A 14519-nucleotide genomic window follows, 5' to 3' on the forward strand; every position below is an offset into this window, starting at 1 on the left:
TCTACATAGGTCATTTTATCGATTGATGCATATTGGTTGATAGATCAAATTAGACCATTGATCGATCAATCAACACATAATGATTGATTATTCGTAGTACAAAATGAAAAGTTGAAGAGTTTTAAATGATTTTTAATCCAATATATGTTGACCGTAGGGTGACTCCCACGATACTTTTGATTATAACAAAACTTAATTGATCTAACAATTTGAAAATCTAAGTATTTCAGATACTTCACCTTCAAGAGTAAATGCATCTCAAGGTCTAAAACTTCAAGCCAAACTTAATACCTCAAGCACCATTGAAGAACATCTTTTTAAGAAGCACCAACAAAGAAGAAGATAACAAGAAGACTAGAGTTAAAATGTAATATTTAAATGTCCAAACTTAGTCACTTTTGTAAGAGAGTATTCTAAACTTCTTTCTTTAAGTACATATGTAAAATCGGAGCTTTAGGTTGTAATATGTAGCTAGACATGCTTAGGTTCATCATAAAGATCATTTCGAATATGCTAGAGCACTTAGAAAAAACTATTCCCATCCTATAAAAGTCAATGCAGTTGAACTGGCATTGGAATGAATGATCAACCACTCATAATGATCGATCATCCAAAATTGTGCAGGCCATAAATATAAAGCATGTTCGATCAACCATAGTCGATTGATCGATCATCCAGAACATGGCCATTTCATGCTATAACTTATGATCGGTGATCTCAGTTGGATTGATTGATCGTTTCTTTCCAGGCAAGTAATTTTTACTTGGAGTGATCGATCATCCCACCTAATTGTTTGATTAGACTGAACCTTGCGAGTAAGAGACATAATACATGAGCAATCATAGAAAACATACTGATCAATCATTCTTGTATTGCACTACCAGAGGGAATTTTGATTTATCTATCATCCACTGGTAATGTTGGATCAACTTAAATTTTTTGCTCCAACGGTAATATATTGATCAACTAGTCCAACGATCAAGAAGTCACTCTCTGACAGAAATGTTTCCGTTATGTTCAATTGATCACTTTTTAGTGATCGATCAATCAAAGTACTATTTTTTACAAATGAGTAAATAATGGCTAGTTTGACTTGGGAATATACAAATACCCCACCAAAGTATAGAGAAGTTAATGAGTATTAATTGGCAAATTATCAAGCCGTTATTTTCTATCTAGCAAAATTCCCTTGAAAGTGCCTTAGAGTGAAAAAAAAAATTCTTATGCCTTTGAAAATTCTCATTTATCTTTCATCAATCCTTGCATTCATAGAGGCCAAGCTGTTTCATCTTTTCACATCATGCTACAAAGGAAGAGGAAGCTTGAATCTCTCAAGGAGAAGCATCTCTCCAAGTAAGGGTGTATTTTTACCTTGTTTTTATTTGATTGTTTTGAAAGTTTCATCTAAAACCTATTTGACTTTTCTAGCTATTAGAGCTTTTTAAAATAGGGGAATTTTCCTATGCAATGGTTCTTGGGCGGGGACTACCACTAGAGGAACACTTATAACAAAAAATTTATTTGTCCTTGTGGTGTGTGCATGTTATATTTTATTTTGAATCACTTTTATGCATGAATTTTTAGTTACATGCACAACTTTTAGCCTTTTCCCTCCCAAAAACCGATTACGCACCATGGTACTTACCAAAGTCATGGCTAAGAAAAAAACCCCGATAAAGGAAAGCAACGTCTGCGAAGAACTGCCTAATTGGCGAGAACACTTCTGCAAAAGGCAACAAAGGGGTAGGTACTTCTGTAGTTGTATCTCTAAAAGCTTAGTGGAGCCCTACAAGACAGACATGACCTTTTGCAAACAAGAGATAGAAGGGTTTGAGACCATGTTCTCATTCTAGAGTATTACTTGAGATAGATATGCCGGGATGCCTGTTACTCGTCAAGGTCTTCTACTCCAGCCTTGAGGTAGAAGAACTCTGGCCAAACAATTTGAGGTTTTCTTCCTACGTGAAAAAAAGACCAACTTATCCATTCAGTCCATGGAATTGAATGACCTCCTAGGCACGACCTTCATGGGAATGAGCCAGTATGTCTACAAGAACTAATTGCTCAACCTTCATCCCGGCTGCCAACAATGTATTTAGGATGCCATCTTACTTGTATTCTGGCAACATGCAAGAAGTTCATATGAGGTCTATCAAATACCTCACGATGGCTCAAAGAGTGTTTAAGGAGATTGTCATCCACGTCCTCTATCCAAGGAAGGGGACGAACTCGTTCTTCACTACCACTGACACTTTTTGGATGTGATCAATCACTTAGAGGGTACAACTTGATTTTGAGTGTTTCATGGCTAGTCAGATGGCAAACGTAGCCTCTAGCTCTAGATCGGATAGTCATCCTTTCGCTCAAGAGATTACAACTATCCTTCGATGCAGTGGAGTTGACTTGGCTGATGAAGAATTTTTTGACAATACAAAGAAAAAGTTCATTGGGAAAACAAAGGTTGGAAAGTTTGGCTTTGCCAAATGGCAAGGTCAATGGGTTCAAAAGGACAATATCCAGAGAGAATCACCTCAAAATGTTAGATTTAGCGAGGGGATGAGTCCAAAACCTAAGGCTAAACTATATGTGTGTGTAAACAGGAGGAGAACATAAGGAGCCACATCTTTCTGCACCAACTGACACTCAACCCTTGATGATTGTAGAAGTTAGGACCCCATGAGAATGACTCTAGGTTAACGTGGAAGAAGAAGGAGAGAAGAGAGAGAAGAGGGAGAAAGGAGAAGGACATTAGAGAGGAGAGTTTGGATTAAGGGAAGAAGAGAATGCGTCAAGGGATAAGAGAGGGTCGCTGGACGGTTTCTCAAAGAGAGGAGAAGGCTTGAATGCCTTACCTCTTGGTCAATGTTCCTATTTATAGTGTTACAAAACCCTTAGGGTTACAACTCTTTAGATTAAAAGACATACTAAGACAATGTATTTACATCTTCGTGTCATCCTTATGGAACATACCATAAATAACCACTTTGCCACTCCTTTGATGTGTGAGCTTCTAGCCTTGAGTTTGTGGGCTTGATCCCATCTTCCAACACTCCTCCTCAAGGTGGAGGAGAAAATACATCATAAATACCCAGCTCGCCACTTATATAAGATAGAATTTTGGATGTAACCAATTTGGTGAGGAAATCAACTAATTGCTCTTGAGATGAAACATACTTAAGAGAAATTATTCCTGTTTGAAAATTTTCCCATATAAAATGACAATCCCCATCAATATGTTTAATTCTTTCATGGAAGACTAGATTTGACGTCATGCAAATAGCTGCTTGATTATCACAATGTAGGCCTATAGAGCCTCCTTTATAAAATCCCAATTCGGTAAGAAGAGTCTTTATCCATAAAAGTTCACTGACCGTGTGGGCTATAGCTTGGTATTCTGCTTCAGCACTAGATCTTGCAACCACGTTTTGCTTTTCGCTTTTCCATGTGACCAAGTTCCCCCCAACAAGGGTAAAATACCTAGACGTAGATCTTCTATCATCGGGTGACCCAACCCAATCTGTATCTGAGAAGCCTTCTATATTGAAGTGACCATGTTGTTTATATAGCAATCCACTTCTTGGAGCACCTTTTAAGTTTCGTAGTATTCTCACCAACACTTGCCAGTGAGTAGTTTATGGTTTGTGCATGAATTGACTTACCACACTCACAGCATATGATATATCTGGCCTGGTTACCGTAAGATAGATTAATTTTCCCACAAGTCTTTGATATTTGTCAGTGTCAACATCTTCTCCAGTTGTGACACACAATTTTTTATTCTCATCCATAGGTGTATCAACTGGTCTACAACCCTTCATTCCAATTTATTCAAGAAGATCCAAGACGAATTTTATTTGAGACAATACTATTCCATGGTTTGACTAAAGGACTTCTATATCCAAAAAATATTTGAGCTTACCCAAATCTTTAGCCTTGAACTCTTGACATATCATATTCTTCACTTCTTGTACACTATGAGCATCATTCCCAATCAAGATAATATCATCAATATACTTAGCTAATAATATCTTCCCATTGATAGTATCTTTAACATATACTGAATGATCAACCGAGCAACTATGAAAGCCAAATCGTAGAAGTGCTTGCCTAAATTTATCAAACTAGGCTCGGGGGAACTGTTTAAGCCCAAATAAAGATTTCTTTAACCGGCATATGGACTCCCCCCCATCCACATATACAAGTGGTTGGACCATATAAATTTCTTCGCGTATATCACTATTTAAAAATGCAATTTTTACATTGAGCTGATGTACTGGCCAGGATGAGTTAGCAATAATAAAAAGGATGATACGTATCGAGTTCAGTTTTGCAACCGAAGAGAAAGTCTCTTCATAATTTATCCCATTGCATTAAGTATAACCTTTTGAAATAAGGTGTGCTTTAAGGCGAGCAACCGACACATCTAGTTTCTGTTTCACCGAAAAAACCCATCTGCAACAAACCGGTCTTTTCCCTTTTGGGAGCGATGCCAATGTCCATGTTTGATTTTCATATAATGCATGCATTTCTTCATCCATAGCCGTCTTCCATCCTAGATTCTTTAGGGCCTCCTAATAGGATTGTGGTATGGAAACAGACGAAAGAGAAGCAAGAAACTGAACACACTCAGAAGATAAGCGATGAGAAGACATAAAATCGGCAATTGAATGAGACGTAGTACAAGAATGGGTTTCTTTTCATAACGCAATAGACCAAGTATCAAATTCAGGCCCAAACATAAGAGGAGGAGAAAGACTTACCTCAGGTGGATCGGACAACTCCACAGGTGAGGGGATGGCCGGTGCTTCAGGGGGTTGAGTAACATCTTCATTAAACGGCACAAGTGGGCATAGAGTGGTAGGAGAAAATGAAAACCTTAGAGGAGCCTCACGTGAGGAGTAGAAGGATGTGTCTTCAAAGAAAGTCACATCCCGAGATAGCATCAACCTCCGAAGTGTAGTATTATAACAAATATATCCTTTCTGAGTTCGAGAATACCCCAAAAAAATACACTTTAGAGACTGAGGATCAAGTTTACTTTTATGTGGTGAAGTATCATGAATAAAACATGTGCAACCAAAAACTTTAAGAGGAAGAGAATGGATCTTCACCATGAAACAAAACAGAATACAGAGTTTGATTTCTAAGTACTGATGAAGGGAACGTATTGATGAGAAAGCATGTTGTAAGAATAGAATGAAACCAATAAAAGTAGGGTACCTTCATGATGTAGAGGAGGCCCCGAGCAACTTCAAGGAAGTGACGATTTTCTCTTTCAGCAACACCATTTTGTTGAGGGGTGTAGGCACATGATGTTTGATAAAGAAGCCCAGTATCCTCACAAAATGATTTAAACTCAATAGACAAATATTCCTTATCATTATCAGATTTAAGGATTTTTTTTTTCCAAATTGCGTCAGAACCATTGTATGAAAGTTTTTTAAAAATATAAAGAATTTATGATATTCTTTAAAAAAAACAACCAAGTCACTCGGGCCATAAAAGTAACAAAATATTGAACTTGAGAAATGTTAGAAACCTTTAAAGGGCCCCATACATCAGAATGTATTAAGGCAAATGGAGCAGTACTAGTAGTTGTAAGACGAGGAGAATATATACTCCTAACATGCTTACTTAATTGACATGCCTCACAATTGAAATTAGACAACGATTTAAGAGATGGAACCTAAGAACGAAGTGACGAGGTAGATGGATGACCAAACCGGTTGTGTCACAATTGAGCTCCAGATGTAGTGGATGGAATAACAGCTACTGGTGGAAGAGTAAAATAGTATAAACCCTCTTTTTCATGGCCGTCACCAATCGCCTGTTTCGTAGTTAGATCCTAAAATATACACGAAGATGGTGAGAAGGTGATAGAACAATTCAATTGTTTGGTTAATTGACTAATGAAGAGCAAATTTAATGGAAATTGAGGAAAAAATAACACACCTTGGAGAGGAATAGACGCGGTAAGAGAGGAGGAACCCTTGCCAAGCACCTTGGTTTTGGAACCATTAGCAATAATCACAAATTTACCTGACAAGTGTTCGAAAGGCCTATAGTCAATGATCCAAGAGGAAGAGGTTGAAGCGGAAGAAAGCATACCTGGGGCAATGGTAGGGGTAGCAGTAGGGCCTGGTGGAATAGAGGACTGATCCAATAAAGATTTCTGCTTTTGAATTGCAGCATAGTCTTCTGCAGAAATAGTCACATTTTTGGAACGAGAATCACTCATATCCTCCTTTTTCTCAACATTAACAGAGGCTGGATAGATTGTCGCCCAATCAGGCTTACCATGGAGTTTCCAGCATGAATCCACAATGTGGTTTTGACCAATCGAGGCATAGTGTGGGAATGGGTCAGACCCATTCGACCACCTCCAGTGCGGCCTCCTTTTGTATTTTTGTCGCGTCCTCGAAATGGGGATGATGTACCCCGATTACCAGAGAACATAATTGATGGTGCATGAATCGAAGAAGGAGGAGATGGATCAGGAATCCATAACAACATAGCACTGATGTCATCAAAAGAGGGAAGGGCAGAGGAACTAAGAAGCTGAGTCTTAGACACCTCAAGATATGGTTTAATATTGGTAAGGCAAATAGCCGCTACAAGGGCCTCGCGTTGTTTTTGTTGAACAACAATGTCGGTTGAGTATGGTTGAGCAATTTTCCATTATTGGAGAAGGCCACAAAATTGGGCCAGAAACTCATGAATATTATCTCCTTGTTTGGTAGTCATCATACTTTGGAAAACATCAAATACTAAGGAGGCGGTACTGGAATAGAGCTTAGCACATGTGTTCCAAATATAGTTGGAAGATTCCAAGTGGACCACATTGTTAGTGACATGCTCTTCCATGCTCTTAATAAGCCAACTGATAACCATGTTATTGTTTTTTACCCATTTATGGTAGACTTCATTTTCTTCATCAATCGGAGGAGGGATTTTGATAACATAACTGAGAAGGTCACGAGTAATGTGAACCCTCTGTACCGATTGAGACCAGCTGAGGTAATTGGAAATACCTTTTAGTGGAATTGTAGTAATTCGGAATATGTCACTCTTATTACTCATATGCCCACTCTCCATGTTGACTCAAATCAACTAGTGAGGTCAATTGTCAAAGGGGCTCAAATAACAATTATACAACGTAATTTGAAGAACCCGTAGATCAAATTAGCCACAAAAATAAGTAGAGAATATTTTCACGAGAATAAGCACCAAATCATGGAACAATTAGTGCTTTTGTCAAGTGATAACAAGAACCAGCCACTCTCAACTTCTCTTATATTTATAAAAAAAACAGAGAGAAGTGAATAGATGCAACAATTATCCTTAATCCAAACTCAACCACAAAATCGAGAGCAACTTTAGACAAGACCTTTCTTGGCAAACCGAGAGCAATTTCGTGGCAAAATAAATTCCAACTCAAGGGAATACTTCAACACAAGAAAAGATTCAATTGTTGAAGTTCAAACACAAAAATAATAGGGATAAGTGAGTGCTAGAATTTCATCAAACATATAATAGTCATCCAACAACATAACACACTCCCATGAGTAACGCTAGATTATAGAATTGACAACAACATATGATGGAATCCCATATCAACAATGTTTCATTCCCGTTACAAAAAAGTAACTGAATCCAAATAAAAAATAGAAAAAAAACAACCTTTGATTAATCATGTAATTTTGCTACAAGATGACTTGACGTGAATCAAGAATTCAAGAAGAGCGAAAAAAATTGAAACCGTAAAAAGAGAATATGAAAAAAAAAACCAGATTTTACCTATATCTTCATGGCAGAACTCTTTCTATAAACAATTTCTTGAATGGATGACATAACTACTTGAATAGGGATCCTAACCTCCATGCTTGGATACCATGTAGAAGTTAAGACCCCATGAGAATGACTCTAGGTTAACGTGGAAGAAGAAGGAGAGAAGAGAGAGAAGTGGGAGAAAGGAAAATGTATTTACATTTTTATGCCAGCCTTATGGACCATACCATAAATAATCACTTTGCCACTCCTTTGACGTGGAGACTTCTAGCCTTGAACTTGTGAGTTGGAGCCCATCTTCCAACAATGATGAAGTGGATGATGATCGAGCCACTCGAGTAATGATTCTTACTACACAAGAACAACCGAAGGCTAGATAGATTGAGCTTCGAGGGAACCAGTTGAGGATCAAGAGCATGCTCGAAAAGCTCCTCAGCCTTCTACCGCCACCGGCCTAGCTCTATAGTCCTTAGGACCATACTATTTGCCTCCTTTGTACTTATATTTGCCTCCTTTGATTCTTACTTTTTTGTTTGAAGCATTTTTAATTAGTACATTGTTTGTATCTATCTACACATCTATATATGAAATGGCTTTGAGCCAATACTTTTTATTTACTATTATGCCTTATTTGAAAATCTTTTTGAGTTTAACAAAAAGGGGAGAAAACATGGAAAGATGGACCTAGACCCATTAGGCACTCTAGAGATTGAAAACTTGAAAATTAAAATGACTAAAATAACTATGCAATGATTAAGGGGGAACATATTCCAAAATTGCGTGCTTAACTTAGCTCTGAATCTTAGGGATTGCGTGTATTTTAATTTTTCAGCGTTAGTTTTTGTCATCATTAAAAAGGGGGAGATCATTGACCATAGGTTGACTCCCTGATTGCTTTTGATGATAACCAAATTAAATAGTGCTAACAATTTGCAAAACTAAGTATTTCAAATGCTTTACCTTTAAGAGACATGCATCTCAAGGACTAGAGCTTCAAAACTAATCGGGCCTATTCAAGACCTCAAGCATCATGGAAAGACTTATCTTAAAGAAGCACCTTTGAAAAAGAAGACAATGTGAAGACTAGAGTTTAAGAGTCATTGATGTATATCAAAACTCAATCCATGTAAGAGAGTCTCGTCCAAACTATTTCTATTTAAGGTACAATGTTAAACATTGAGCTTTAGGACTTTCATTTCATCCATACATGTTTTAAAATATCATATACAGTTTTTTCAAACATGTTAGTGCACTTAGGATCATTCGTTCTCATGCTTTCAAAGTTAAATTAACTAAAATTTCACTAGAATGATCCATCAACCTCTGCCAATGATCAATGATCTAGAAGTGCACAAGCCAAGTTTATAAAGCATGATTGATCAACTTGAGTCGACTAATCAATCATCCAGAACATGGCTAATTAATGCTATAAAGCATGATCAATCATCCCACTTGGATTGATCGATCAATACTGTCCAAACACGCAAAATTTGTATTGAATGATCAATCATCCCACATGACCTCGGCAATGAGACATAAAGCATGATCGATCTTAGGAAGTTCACTGATTGATCAAACTTGTTATACACTAATAGAGAGAATTCTGATTGATCAATCATACCTTAGCAAAGATCGATCAACTTAACATGTTAGGTCCAACGGAAAAATTTTGATCGATCATTCCATTGATCAATTAATCACATCCTGACAGAAAAATAGCCTTTATATATGATTAATCGATTAATCATGTTACAATTCTTGATCAATCCAAACACTTAACTTTTAAAAACGGAAAAAAATGGCTAGTTTGGCATGGGGATGTTTTAAATACTCTACCAAGCCTCACATAGAGCAGTTAATGAACATTTATTGGCAAACCTTCCAGTCTTTATTCTCAAAGTCTTGAATTTCTTCTCTAAAATGCTTTTGAGTGAAAGAGAGTCATCGCCTTGCATAAGCTTCTACTCTTTCCTCTATCTTTCCTTGCATATCCTTTAAACAAGCTCTCATATTCACATTGTGCTGCAAAAGAGTAGATGCTTAGATCTATCAAGGAAACGGTATTCTCCAAATGAAAGGGTGTAAATAGTTTTTTAACTTTTGTTTGATTTTATTTTGTGAAAGATTCATCTAAAGAGACAACAAGAGTTAGAATCCAGCCAATCTATTGGGGAGATTGTATTTTTAAAAGCATGTACTTGAGCTACACGTAGCTTAAAGAGAGTCAAAATTTCTTTGTGTAATTTATAGCTATTAGAGTTTGGAATAGTGGAATTTTCCAAGCAAAGTTTCTTGGGCAGTGAATACCAAAAGGGGAACATCGATAGTAAAACTATAAAACCCTAAACCTTTTAACCTAAGGGCTGGAACTAAAGCGCAAAGAAAATAAATAAAATAAATATATGCCACTATCCTTCTTGTATTTTAACACTCCCTATCAAGTTGGTAGTGCAAAGACTTCATACAATCCCAACTTGGAACACCTAGTGGTCAATATCTTTGAAGTAACAAGCTTTATAAATATTTTGGCTATGTGAACTTGAATGAAACATGCTCAAAGCTTATAGTACCAAGTTGTAGCTTTTCTATGATAAACTGACAGTCAACCTCAATACGCTTTGTCCTCTAATGGAGGACCAGATTGGTTGCAAAATGAATTGCCGCTTGGTTATCATAATGAAGTTTCATTAGAGTGTCTTTGTTGAATCCCAATTTTGTGAGGAGAGACTTGATCCATATCAATTCACTCACAACATTTGCCATGGCTTAATATTTTGCCTGCATTGGATCGAGCCACTACATTTTGTTTCTTATTTTTCAGAGCCACTACATTTTGTTTTTTATTTTTCTTCCAACTAATATACAATAGTCAAAGGTAGATTTTCTATCAATATGGGGAGTCTGCCCAATCAATATTTTCAAAACTTTAAACATTAATATGACTGACATTTGTATAAGAGTCCTTATCCAAGAGATTTCTTTAGATATCAGAGGGTTTGTTCTAGAGCTTGCCGATGAGAGGCTTGAGGCTTATGCATGTACTAGCTAACAACACTACTTCAAAAGAGATATCCAGTCTAGTTACAGTGAGATAAATTAATTTCCCTACTGCCACTGTCCCACAATAACATTATTTCCAAAAAACAACACACAATTTGACATTAGTATCTATGGGAGTGTCTACAAGACGACATCTCAACATTCTTGTCTTACTAAGAAGATCAAGTACATATTTCCTTTGTGATAAAACAATTCTATACTTGGATTGCAATACTTCAATCCCATGGAAATAGTTGAGGAGCCTTAAGTATTTTGTCTTGAACTTCTTTTATAGATTTTTTTTTACCTGGCTGGTACTTTCAAAGTCATTCGCTGTTATGATAATATCATCAACATACATGGTGAGGGGAACAACTCCCTTGTTATTACGTTTAACAAAAACTGAGTGATCCATCATACATTGGGTACAACCAAACTAAAGCATTGCTCCCATAAACTCATTAAACCATGCTCTAGGTGACTATTTGCACCCATATAGAAATTTTTTTTAATTTGCATGATATCTCCCCCTCAGCTACAGAACCAGGTGGTTGATCCATATTTGTCTCATTTGTCATATCATGATTAAGAAAAGCATTCTCTACATCAAGTTGATATAATGGCCATTAAAAATTGGCAACGAGAGATAAAAGAATCCATATTGAATTTAATTTGGCTATAGGAGAGAATGTCTCCTCATAATCAACACCATATCACTAAGTGTATCCTTTAGCAACTAGATCAGGTTTAAGCCTTGCTATGGTACCATTGGGTTTATGTTTAATTGTGACCGCTCATTTACATCCCACTATTCTTTTATGTGGAGGTAGGGGCACCAATTGTCAAATTTGATTCTCATATAAAGCTTTCAATTCTTTTAATGACTACCTGCCACCTTGGATGTTGAAGAGCGTCATCATATGATGTAGGAAGAGAGGTAGAAGACAGAGAAGCAAGAAATGTGAAACAAGTGAAAGACAAGCAATGAGTTGATAACACATTAGATAATGGATGAGAAATAGACGGTTTGGACCAAGACCGTAGTTTTTTCAAAATACTAATAGGTCTTGTGTCATAAGGAGGACCAAAAATAATAGGCAAAGGGGGAGAACTTACCTCAAGAGGATCTGTACATTCCATAGTGTGGTGGTAAGCCAATGAGTTCGAGATGTGAATTTCGTTGTTTGTTGGAATTAAGATGATCTTCCAATGGCACTACAAGTTTGAAATCTATAGAAGGTGAGAACCCAGGTGGTGCAATACCTAGGAGATAAAATGATTGCCCCTAAAAAAAAGTCACAACTGTTGACACAAATAACCTTTTTAAGTGTGGATTATAACACAATTATTCCTTTTGGGTATGAGAGTATCACAGAAATATACATTTAATAGCTCAACGAGACAATTTGATGTGTCATGAACAAAGCAAGTATATCCAAAGACCTTAAGGGAAGAGGGAAAATATAGAGTATGGTGACTTGTTATGGAGAACTAAGGAAGGAAGCCGATTAATAAGAAAACATGCAGTGAGTATAGTATGAGGCTAGCTAAAAATGAAGCACATTCATACCCTGTAGTGGAGCCCTGGAAACTTCAAGTCATTGCTTATTTTTCCTTTCGGCCACTCCATTTTTTTGTGGAGTGTAAGAATTGTATGTTTTGTGAACGATGTCATTCTCACTACGAAATTTTAGAAACTCGCTAATCATATTCTTTGACAAGATCAAACAACTCTTAATTTTGAACCAAACCGTGTAGAAGTCATAGCATGAAAAGACTTAAAAATAGGCAAAAGTCCAAACCGATCTTTCATCAACTACAACTATGTTACTCTAGTATAATCATCAAAAAATACAATAAATTATCTTGACTTATAAATATTTGAAACATTTATTGGTCCCTACACACTAATATGAAGTAAAGAGAAGGTAGTAACTACCCTAGTTTTATATCGAGGAGAATAAGTATTCCTATGTTGTTTATTTAAGTGGCAAGCTTCACATTGTAAGTTGGAAATATGCTTAAAAGAAGGAAACAATGTTTGGGTGGATTGAAGGGAAAGATGTCCAAATCTATTGTGTCATTGAAGAGCCTTGTCTTGTGAGCTTGTTACGACTATAACTGCTGGTGTGTTTAGAAAATAAAGACCCCTTTCTCATGGTCCATCAATCACATGTTTGATCTATAGATTCTGAAAGGTACAAGAAGTAGGGTAAATTTTATAGAGCAATTAAAGTTTTTGGTCAACTAACTAACAAACAATAAGCTCAGTAGAAACTGAGGAACAAAAGGAACATCATCTAGGTGAAGTGAAGTTGTAACAGTAGTAGACCTCGTTGCTTGTACCTTGGTTTGGGATCCATCTAATATTAAAACAAATTTATCTATTAGAGAAGAGGATAAAGATATCAAAAGATTAATATTACTTGTTAGATGCTTTCATTCTTGTAAAAGACCTTTGAATTTGGCAAAATACTAGTGCAAAATTTTCCCTAGTTTAGTATCGTGCAATGTTTGAAAAACATCATTCAACTTTTGCAAGTAATCAACGCTGGAATAAAGTTTGGCACATGTATTTCAAACCAATTTTATTGTTTCTAGATGAATCACATTATTTACTATACTATCCTCTATACTGTTAATCAACTAAAAATTTACAAGATTGTCTTCTTTGACCCATTTTTTTTATAAATAAGGTCTTCCTCATCAATAGGAGGAGTAGGCACAACTAGGTGATATGGAAGGACTAAGGTAATAAGAAATATCTTAATAGGTTTAGACCAACTCAAATAATTAGACATACCTTTGAGGGGAATTGTAGTATGCTTAAGTAGCTCACTCTTGCCAATTATGTGTGCAATATTATCTTCAACCATAATATTCTTGACTGATCATAGTTACAAATCAATCCAAGGTATATAAATTTCAATAATGAATCCAATAATCATGAGATTTTAGTCACCTAATGATGGCATGAATACCACATAACATTCACTTACTAAGGGAGATTGAGAGACAAACTCATCAAGATGACAAATCGAGAATTAGTTTGGTTGACCTAAGAGCAACCCACAAGCTTTGTTTACCGTTGTTTTTTAAATGAATCCACACTTGCTATTGCTATTCAAACAAGTTATTTCGAGAGTAATACAAGGAGCAAGCCAACACGAGAATCTATGACTTCTTTGAGAGTAATCAATGTTTATTGTTGTTTTCATGTAGTTTATCCTGAGAGTAATACAATAGCAGAGCGGAAAAACAAATAATACCAATACACAATGCTTGAATTCGAGCGAAATAAACATGCAAGAAAACATGGAGACCTTCCAATCAAGAGTCCTTGTCCAATAAGGATTCAAACTTTTGGATTTTAGGTAAGTTCACCCGAGAAACAACAAGAAACCAAGACAATAATCATGTCCTTGTTGCACTAGGATTTAAATTCATGTAGTTGTTCAAATAGTTCAACTCTAGTTGGGATTCCAACTTACAACAACAATTGTATCCCGTTTTGATTAGGAAAAAAGATTGCACCTAGAAGTTGCAAATTTAATGCATCAACTATTCAAAGTCCTGGTTGAAAGTAGACTTGGTAGCTTAGATATTTCACTTGAAATGAGATCTAGTCATTGTCGTTCACTAATTTGAGTACGTCTAAAACCAAACTCGGTAATCTTTAGAAAGAGTTTTCA

Source organism: Aristolochia californica, unplaced genomic scaffold, assembly GCF_029961685.1.
Source record: "Aristolochia californica isolate CCGP_79_NKW_82.1479 unplaced genomic scaffold, dmAriCali1.0.hap1 SCAF_14, whole genome shotgun sequence".
Classification (NCBI taxonomy): domain Eukaryota; kingdom Viridiplantae; phylum Streptophyta; class Magnoliopsida; order Piperales; family Aristolochiaceae; genus Aristolochia; species Aristolochia californica.